The sequence below is a fragment of the Apium graveolens genome, chromosome 11, assembly GCF_009905375.1.
Source record: "Apium graveolens cultivar Ventura chromosome 11, ASM990537v1, whole genome shotgun sequence".
Taxonomy (NCBI): domain Eukaryota; kingdom Viridiplantae; phylum Streptophyta; class Magnoliopsida; order Apiales; family Apiaceae; genus Apium; species Apium graveolens.
The window spans coordinates 111,860,496-111,871,921 of NC_133657.1; positions in this window are offsets into that span (position 1 = coordinate 111,860,496).

The window sequence follows — 11,426 nt, forward strand, 5'->3', positions numbered from 1 at the left end:
TGTGCTTACTGGCAGTAGGAGTGGCATGTCACTGCCATTCCTGATGAACTCTGGGATTCGGTTCCACAAGAGGTTCACACCAAACTCTTATTTTTATCAATGGAGTATCATCTTCATCTTGCTAGATTGGAAGAGGAAAGGAGAGAAGCTCTCCGTCAGCAAGAACGGATCATCCATCTTGCAGTGCTTTTCGTCTCCAGCAACAGGAACTAGTCGATAGGATCTTCTTAGACTAGGACTACAGCTGTTGATGTTAGGCATTTAGACTAGAGAAATCTTGTAATTTTATGCATGTAATTTAAGTTTCATGAAATGTATTTGCTTAATATATTAATGAAATTTTATCTTTTTGCAAGATTTAGTCTCTGAGTCGTTTCATATTCTGATGACATTTTAAATCCTGATACTAACCATATTCTGATGACCTTTTTAGCTCTGATACAAATCAAGTTCTGATTCTGACGTGGAAGTATTTATTTACTTAGTTTATTTATGGTCATTCTCTCATTGGTCATATTTTTACAGAATATTGGTAAAGCAGTAATAATAATTTATTAAGTGGGACCAGTTTTAAAATTTAAAATAAAACTGAACGTCCTTGATTAATGGGATTACTTGGTAAGTGGAACGGTTTTTCTCCTTGAAAAATTACATGTGATAAGTAATGATTACTGAATACCCGTGCCCATTAATTATTTTTTACTGTTGCATGTCTGACAGGTGTCTCAACGGTTATTTTTTTTTCTGTGTATAAGTAAAAGAGAGAAAAGATTGTAAAATCTTTTATTTACCTTCATATTTTATCTCTCTCTTTTTACTTTTATTCTCTCTCACATCTACTGACGATTTTTCATACAGTCATTTTATCAAACACCTTACAGGCAATTTTCTCTCTCACGTATTTCTCATGGCACCCAAGGACATAATTTTTGATGGAGCTACGTTTGTTCCTAATAACTTCTCCGCTATTCTTAGCAAGTCAGAAGCCCCATTTGAACTTCACTTCATTCAGGACTTTCTTGCTAGTTCTGATATTGGGTATGCTCTGACCGAACCTGAAGCAGTCTCTGGTACTCAAGTACTGGAGTTCTGGAGAAGTGGTGTATATGATGATGGTGGCGCTCAAGGGTCCCCAAGTATTATTTTTTCATCAGGGGAGGATGATTATGTTGTGACATTGTCTACGGTTTGACAAGCACTGCAGCTACCTGAGAACTATGTTTATTCTACTGTTGAAGAGCCAGTTCTACAAAACATGATGGCCAGTCTGGGATATGAGAAGACATTGGCAAAGCTGGGCCAGTTGAAGAGATCTTTCATAAGGAGGGAATGGAGTTTCTTCTTTGACTGCATAACCAAGGCTTTTGCAAACAAATGTTCTAATTTCGATGCAATTCCCATATTCAGCCAACAAATCGGGCATGCTCTCATAAATCAAACTGATTTTGACTATGCAAGTGTTGTCTTAGGTTTTATTGGGGATAGAATGACAGAAGATAGAACTACTGTTTATTTTGCTAGATTCTGTCAGCTTATCTATAGTTTCTGTTGTGATAATAAGCCCCAATCTGCTAGTGAATTAATTTCATCATTCAGACTAGCTAAAAGAGCTTTTAATGACTTATTATCTACTAATAATAAGAAGACTATGTTAAGACCCCTCCTAATTCCTTTATCTATCAAACAAGCCTTAATAAACTACGATCCAGTTAAATACACTGAACTATATCCTGATGTTCAACCATCTGAACCTCATCCATCAGCACCTACCACCTCTACTCAACCACCCCAAACTTCTCAACCTCAACCTTCAGATCCTACAGTGCAGCCTTCATCTTCCAAACCTAAGAGGACTAAGAAAGTACCTCAGACATAACAGAAGAGAAGGAGATTCATTCTGCGAGATAAATCAGATGTTGAGGAACAGGTTCCAGTATCAGAACCTGTTGTTATAGAAGCTGAGAAGGTCTCTTCTCAGAAGGATGTTGATATTGGGAGTTCCAGGCCCCTAAAAAGGCTTAGAAAGCGTAATTCTGATGATACAGCTCCTAAAGACTCCTCAAAAGCTAAAAGATTCAAATCATTGGCAAAAAGGCCTAAAGATTCTGGTAAAGGAATGGAAGCAGCAGCTAAGGAAGGGGGTCAGGAATCTCTGATCTCACAAGACCCTGTTGAAGCTCACAATTCTCCTAGCGCTGATCCAGACCTTTATGCAACTCATCAATCTCCGGTACATGCTGATAACTAGGGGCCAAGTGATGAAATTGACATCCATAACTTGGAAGTGCCTCAGGTTTTGCATCTAGAAGCTCCACCAGTTCTAATCACTCCACCACCAACACCATTTCTTGATGCTGATTTTAATCCAGAATTACCTACAACACCTTCTCTGCATCTAGATACTGAAGATCAGATTTTAGGTGAGCATCAGAATATGGCTGTTGATCAGAACTTAGTTGGAGATCAACACTTCGAGGATGATGTTGAAGCCTCCATAGCCTCTCATACTATTATTTTATCAGAGGATGTTGTTGATGCTGATTCTACAAGTTCTAATGCTGCTAGTGATGAAGTTACTGGTGAAGCTACTGCTACAAATGTAGATGCTGATACAGCTGGTCCATCAGGACATGCACCTCAACAAACTGTTTATAAAGCTGATATAGTTAAGAAGTTTGTTATAGGCGAAACACCAATACCTTGGAATGAAACTCGTAGAGGACAGGAGTGGACTAAGGAGTGGAACACAGTTACCTTTGTTCCTTCTGAAAAGATTCTTGCTGAGCATCTTGCAAAAGCTGATGAAATGCTGATCAATGATGATTTCAAGACACAGCTGAGAGTTACTGCATTGAGTACAAGGCACCTTCAAGGTCAACACTCAATAACTCATGACAAGGTGAATAAAATTCAAGAAAACTTGATCCAGCAAGATATGAATCTGAAACTTGAAAAGAAAAGGTTTTTCTAACCTACATTTGACATAATTACCTATATTGAGAAAACCCAAGAGAAGCAACAGTCTCAGATTGATAAAATTTTGAAGAATCAAGCTTCTCATCAAAATCAACTCAATGAGATCCAATCCTCAGTGGAATTGCTTGTCTCTCTTTTATTACCCGCAGATACCAAAAAGGGGGAGAAAGTAATTAAGTCCAAATGCAAACCTATTAAGACACTGAAGGGAAAGGATGATGGAAAAGATGATCCGGGAAACTCTGGAATGGGTGGAGGTCATGGTCAAGGTAAAGGTTTTTCATCAAGTAGAACTGGAACTACAAGTCAAAGAACAAGTTCTGATACTGGGAGAAGAATAACTTCTGATACTGGTAAAAGGATAAGTTCTGATGAACATCTGGAACTTGATGAGGAGATTTCAAGACAGTTATTTCTGAAAGAAAATCTTGGAATGGACTTTGAGAGTCTAAAGGAAGAAGAAGCTAGACTTAAGTTAGAAAAAGTCAACTCAAAATCTGAAGCTTCTGTTGTTGAAAAGAATATTCCTAAGGCTAAAGGCATTGTGATAAAAGAAAGGGTAAATCCTGATGCAACCAAGGAAAAATCACAAATGCAGATAGATCCAAGGTCTAAGGGCAAAGAAAAAGTTGGTGAACCTGTAAAGGTTTATATGCTTCCTATGGATGAGGAAATATATGTTGAAGATGTTAATCTTACTCTGGTTTCAAAGAAGATTTCTCAAACAACCTCTGACATGGCTCAAGTTATTCAGAGTCAAGATATAATAAGTTCTGATATGACATTGAAACAAGCAACCTCTGACATAGCTCAAGTTGGCTTGATATCAGAAGATAAGTTAAAGGTAACCTCTGACATTGCTCTATTAAATCCTCAAAGTTACTCCTACCAGGATTCACTAAAGCTAAACAGACTCAACCTTTGAAGACTGCAACAAGTTGTTTCGAAGCAAGAGTTGTTACAGGAAAGAAAGCAAGAGATAAATCTGGATTGGGTAGTGCTGATGAAAGAAGAGTGCAGAACACAACCAATGATCCAACTTCCTTAAGTGAACCAGGTGTTGGAGCAATTCCTGAAAGATTGAATCAGCTTCAATCTGTACAGATGGTTTACCATACCTTCTTGAAAGAACACATCTTATTATATTTCATGACAGATAGAAGGGTTTACCACATAAGGGAAAATGCTATACCACTGAAGTATTTTGAGGAACTAGAACATGTTTTATTTCTACTTCAAGTGAAGAACAGATTAACATAAAGTGCTGCAAATTATTTGAAGACTCAAATTCAGAGACAGAAGAAGCTTTATCTGTGAAGTCTGATAGCACATACTGTCCCAAGTAAAGAGATCACAAGGGTGATATTGTCGAGATGAAGCCTAACTCTGCTAAGATTATAACTACCTTTCTGGGTTATAAGGCTGTAGAATTCAATCTTGAGGCTGACAAGGCATATTTGATCAGACTGGATCAGGACATAAGTAAAGCTAAAATAAATGATCTCAGGGCTGCTATCTTTCAAATTGGTGAAGATACAATTGAATTGAAGAATGCTAAAAGGAGGATGATTGGTGAACTTAAATATGCTGAGAGATGTTTGTTAAAGAACTATCTCAGAACAACTCCTGATATTAAAGAGATTAGTAATTGAAGCCAAGTCAAGATCTACAACTGCTCAAATTCTGATGTGTATACAGACTGAAGCTGTTATCGCAAGTTAAAGTTGGTAAAGCTTTAAGGACTATAAGTTGTAGCTATCTAGTCAAATTATCATGTATTTGTACTTAATGTTTTTGACATCATCAAATATCTGTTAAACTTGTATATTATGCTAATTTATAAGTTGGGAGAGATTGTTAGATATATTTGATAATGTCATGTCGAATGTGATTTGTGTTTAGTTTTCAGATCTTACCTAAACAGGATAAATTAGTACTTAACTGGAAATCAGTACTTAAACTGAAGTCAGAACTTAAGTGGTCAGAACTTCAGTTATCAGGAGATATTTATCAGGAGATAATATCAGGACTTAAAGGAGACTTTCTAGTAAGGAAGGCGGCTGATTGAAAGGAAAGAAGATCAAGACAAACGCAAGAAGAGATATGCATGAAGAAGGAATTCTATGAAGAATAGAATACTTGGAAGAAAATATATTTGATTGATATATTTTAGGAAGCAGAATTATATTCCATATCAATTAGCGATTATCTTGTAACTGTGTAGTATATAAACACAGACATAGGGTTTACACTATAAGTGTTATCATTATCGAGAATAATATTCATTGTAACCCTAGCAGCTCTCGTGATATTTGTTCATCACTAAGAGAGGACAGTTCTATATTGTAATAGAGTTTATTATATTGAATAAAGTTTTTTTCTGTAACTTGAGTTCTTTAATTCGATTTGATTATGATAAACACTGTATTCAACCCCCTTCTACAGTGTGTGTGACCTAACACTTATGAACAACATCATTTTCTTTTTCCAAAGTGTATAGTTGATTCTGTCAAAGGCTAGTATCTTAATACTGCTTATCTTCTGTGCATTCATACTTCCAAGATGTTTATATATTTTCTTTCAGATTTTGCTCTGATACCACTTGTTAGATATTGAGTGCAACACATGGGGTGAATGTGTTTTCTTTATATTTAGGCTTTTTAAAACTGATTTGGAAATGTGGTGAACAAAGCAGTTTAGTTATAGAGATACTATGTTTAGCAGAATATAAAGAACATGCACAATAAACACAGTATTTCAAAACTCACTTAATTTGTATTAAAATTAAGTATGTCTTGCTACAATAAGAACTCAGCTTCTTCCTTAAGAGAGTCAAGAAAATTTAGATCTAGTTGTTACAGTTTTCTTAAAAAAAGGACTAGTGTTTACTTTATAGATTAGTAAACACGGGTTTACAGAGCATGCAATAAGATGTACTAAACCCTACTTTAAGTTATCTCTAAAGCTTTCCATTTCTGGCTTAGTGAATCCTTGCAAATCTTATAGGTCTGTGACCTTCCTTTGTCAGTTAATCTTGGACCTTGATCTTGCACTCTTTAAGCTGCTTTAGTAGATTTTCAATAGTGATTAGATCGTTTGTTGATTGATAATCTTGAATATTTAACTTGTTTGCATTTTCTACTTGAGGTTCATATCAAGATCACCAGTTTGTTCTATAGAGAACTGACATCTCGATAAGTATAATGGCTTATCGAGATCTCTGAGTTCTCTATAAGTGTCTTTGGCTTGTCGAGGTCTCTGAGTTCTCTATAAGTGAACTTGTCTTATCGAGGTCTCCAAATCTCTGCATGTAGAAATGACTTGTCAATATCTTTGAGATCTCTATATGCATTTTGACTTGTCAATATCTCTGAGATCTCTAATGAGAAATTGGCTTGTCGATATCTCCAATCTTCATGTCTTCATTTTGACTTGTAGATATCTCTTAGTTCTCTATATACAAAAATGACTTGTCAATATCTCAGAGACCTTTATATACATTTTGACTTGTAGATATCTCTGAGATCTCTAATGATAATTTGACTTATCGATATCTCCAATCTTCATATCTTTATTTGACTTGTCGATATCTCTGAGACTTCTCTATAAGCCATTTTGGACTTCTCGATAAGTCATTCTGGAGTTCTCGAATGACTTCTCTATATGACTTGATCTGTGACTTGTAGATATCTTGACTTAGAATATTTTTACTAAAACAGATTTATTCAACTCCAAACTTCTTTACCTTTTCTCTGAGGCATGATCTTCTTGATCTTCTTCCGGAGTTTATTCTTAGGCTTGAGACTGTCCACAGAAAAATACTCTAGTCTGATCTTTAACATTTTTACAGACTCAAGTAATACAATACAAAATACAGATTTAGACGATCATACAACTAAGTCTTAGGGTTGTCAATGTGACTTAGTCTTGTTATAAATAGACATGTTTTGCACAACAAATTGCCCGTTTGAAATCTTTTAAAATAAATAACTTATAAATTGAATAAATGACTTAAAAGTAATAAGTAGATTAATACTTATAAGTTATATATGTGATTGTATAATTTGACATATAAATCAGATTTTTTTAATATAAATAAATTAAAATAAATTAAATATAATTACCTTAAATCAGTAAGATTAATATTTTAAAATATATATTCTAAAACTAAAGTTAATAAGACATCAAAAAATTAAAATAAGTTCAAGAAAAGTATGTCGTTACTAACATTGAACTTTTCAACTTATAAGTTGTTAATTTAACTTATAAGTTAGGTTGACAAACACTAATCGATAAGCTGTTGCGGGCTTTTAAGCTATAAGTAAGTTTTTTTTAGAAAGCAAAATATATTAAAGGGACCAAGCCCAACCATCCACCAATACATAATACTAGCCCAATTGCACTACGCCATAGATGGCCTATCGCATTATGTTACCTTAGCTATGCTCATCTTAGCCTACCGTAACGTAGTATTTTTAATGTTACTATAATTTTTGTAACATGTTACTATAGTTTCAAAGTGTTACATACAGTAACATGTGGAAACTTATGTTACAATAGGGTGTTAATGGATAAAATGTAACATTTTACAAATAATTAAATATATATATAATTATTTGACTTCAAAATTAATTTATTTTGATAATATAATTAACCAATAATATTAATATTAGCTAAGATTGATAAATATTTTTCCTTAAATGTTGTAAACTATACTATATAGTAACTAAAATTTTTTATATAAAAAATTTGAACAATATTAAACTTAAAAATTTATTAAAAAATAAAAATAAAGTGAAATTAGTAGTGTTGGGCTCGGGCTCTCGATCGGGCGGGCTAAAGTAGGCTTGAAACTTTTAGAGAAGCGGCAATTTTTTAGACAAGTCAAAATTTCACTCTCTCGGCTTCCAGAATTTCCCTCTCTCTCTCGGTCGCTCTCTCCTCTCATATGCTCTATCTCTCTCTAAGCTTTCAATCGAATCAAATCTAATCATCCTAAACTACTACCTCACGGATTGATTATTTGAGCTAGGGTTTTATATTGATCAAATCTCACAGATTCGAGTTTCAAACAAAACTAGGGTTTTAAATTAGAATTGGGGGTTTTTTATTTTCTGCGAATTTTGGGTCAAATCAGCTTGTGGTTCTACTTTAAGGTACTACCTCTCTCTCTCTCTCTCCCTCTCTCTCTCTCATTTTATGTGTATATGTATATATTACCTTTCCCCATCTCTCTCATTCTCTCTCTGATTTTGTGTGTATGCTACCCTGTTTTTATGCATATCGATATATTAGTTTGTTTTTAGAATTCTAAGTTTTGAATTGAAGTCTGTTTCTTGTTTGAAACTTTTTATATTTACTCTGAATATGAAATCAAATTTCACTAGTTAAGTTAAGTTTGTTAAATGGTCATGTGGCTAATTTGAACCAGTATTACCTGAAGTCTTAAACTGATCTACAAGGTAGTCTATTATTCAAAGTATCTTTTTTGTTATTTATCATTAGCATATTGTCTCGTTTGATCAGAGAATACATGGGGTTAATGTTTTCTTTCCCTTTATATATTAATTTTTGGTCAGAAATTACATGTTTGTAATGGATTTTTTTTGATTCATTTGTTTTGCAAATTTTGTAGTGCCATAAGTAACTTGAACTACACTGGACTAACTTGTAGTCTTCGGTAAAAAAATGATTGTGTTTGGTTTAATATTGTGCCACTAAAACTTGCTTAGTTAATTATAGTAAATTGAATTATTTAAAAATCAATTGTTATGTAATCTATGGTGACTACAAGGGACCGAGGAAGGAATTGTTGTGTTTCCCACCGAGCCTTGTCTGGATATAGACGAGTTGATATTGAAGGGTTTCGAGCACGTAAATGCAACAGAAACAATAATTAAAACGTAAAAAAATCATAATTTTCGAAACCTGCCACAGGATCCATGCGAAAAACATATATTTAATTCGTAGATCAGATTGTTTACCTTAAGAAGCTTTACCAATTGGTTGACTAATGGAGATCCAAAGCTTGTTCAATCACCACGCATCCCGCTCTCGCGATCTACGCTCTATCGGTATCCACACGAATGTTTGAACTCAAGGATTGGATGTGTACTAGCACAAACTCATTTCTTCTTGCTCTCTCCATCTTCTCTCTTGGTGGCTAGGGTTTTAGTAAAAGTCTTGCACACAAAATCAGCCACACAAGAGATATTATATAGAGAGTATAATAAGAATTATAACTCTTAACTAATTAAGAGTTATTATTAATTCAAAATTCCTATTTGTATAATAATTAAGTCACACTTAATTATTTAACAAATGAATTTCATAATTAATATTAGTAAATTCGAATATCAATATTTATCTAATTAATTAAGTCATACTTAATTAATATTATAAATAATTCGAATTTCTTTAATATAATTTAAATCCAATTTAAATTAAATAATCCTTCAAGCATTCTTAGTGTGTGACCCTATAGGTTATTATTACATTGGCAACAAATTTTAAATCTAATTTAAAATCGTAAATAATGAGCGGCATCTAGTAATACATCATTGCTACCCAAGTAATAATAATTGAATCGGTGATCGATTAAACCTTTCGTGAATAATGTACAATATAATATAATCATTTTAATGTGTCATCCTCATCATAGTTTAATCCAAGTTTCCTTGATCAATGAGTAGACTTGTTAGGAATATATGTGCATTAGTTTGATGATATGTTTAACAAAATACTTAAGTAGAAATTTAGTGTCAGTAGCCTCAACGGATAAGACCACTTTGGCTATCCGTTGATGGTGTAGCTTTACTTAGAAATAAGTCTAGTATTGTAGCATATTTCAGTCTCTGTATTTAAAATGTAATTCTTAGAAGTTGAGAGAAACTATAAGTCATGTTGACTACTAGATGATATGCAGATAGGAAGGCCAATTGTAAATATTTCATGCCTTGTAATTTTGTATAAATGAAGTGGTATCAACGGATGACTTAAAGACCTTCAACGGATGAGAAGCTAAGCTTCAACGGATGTCTCTAAAGCTTCAACGGATAACATCCTTCAACGGATGAGAGCATCAACGGATAAATGCATCAACGGATGAAAGCTTCAACGGATGAAGTCATTAACGGATGAAAGCTTCAACGGATGTTCTGCTAATTAGCCGTTGATAAGTGGTAGTTGTACCTACAGACAGAGGCACATGGGTTGACAGAGAAAACTGAGATGTGGTAGCCGAATTTCAGGATCAACAGAAAAAGCAGCCGTTCTTCTTTAGTACAAAGATGCAATAGTCAACAAAGTACTGGAGTGAACAGGAAAAGAAGCAAGTGAAGAACTTATTTTACTATTGTAATTTTATATTGTTTTTCACTTGTACACTTGGTAATATATAAACCAAGAAGAAGCTAGTAATTAGAGAGAGATTTTCCAGAGCTGTTAAGAAATATCTTGAGAGAAAATTCATCTAGTTTGTACTAGGATGCAGCTGTGATCAACATTGTTGAACACAGATTTTCTAATATACCATCTCTGGTGGAACAACAAATCCACCAGAAAAGTTTTTAAAGTTTGTTGTGTTCTTTACATTTTGTGTTTGAATATATATCTGTCTGCATTAGCTCAAAGCAATTCATACACTTGTTCATCTAGAACACACTGCTTTAATAAACTTCTCAAAACCTGAAAAAGTTTTGAGATTTACATTCAACCCCCCTTCTGTAAATCTCATTGTTAGTCCTCTAGGAATAACAATTGGTATCAGAGCAAGCTCTTGACACACAAAGAGTTTAAAGATCTTGGAATCTAACAAAGATGAGTAAGAAGGATATTGGAGTAAAGATCCCAGTTCTTGACAAAGACAGTTATCACCACTGGAAGGTGAAAATGCACCTTCATCTACTCTCCCAAGATGAAGGTTATGTAAACTGCATTGAGAATGGTCCTCACATTCCCCACAAAGTAGCCACAGTTGCTACGGCCACAATTGCTGTTGGTCAATCCATTCCAAAACCTAGAGCAGAATGGACAATGGAAGACACAGAAGAAGTCCACAAGGATAAGAAGGCTATGAACATTTTGTTTAATGGTCTTGACAAGGATATGTTTGATAATGTGATAAATTGTTCAACTGCCAAAGAGGTTTGGGACACAGTTCAGTTGCTGTGTGAAGGTACAGAACAAGTAAAAGAGAACAAAATGCAGCTTCTCATTCAACAGTATGAGTACTTTCATTTTGAAGAGAATGAATCTTTAAATGACACATTTAATAGATTCCAAAAGCTGTTGAATGGACTGAAGCTGTATGGTAGAGTGTACCAGGTGAAGGATTCAAATCTTAAATTTTTGAGATCCTTACCAAAGGAATGGAAACCCATGACTGTTTCCTTAAGAAACTCTCAGGATTATAAGGACTTTACTCTTGAAAGATTATATGGAATCTTGAA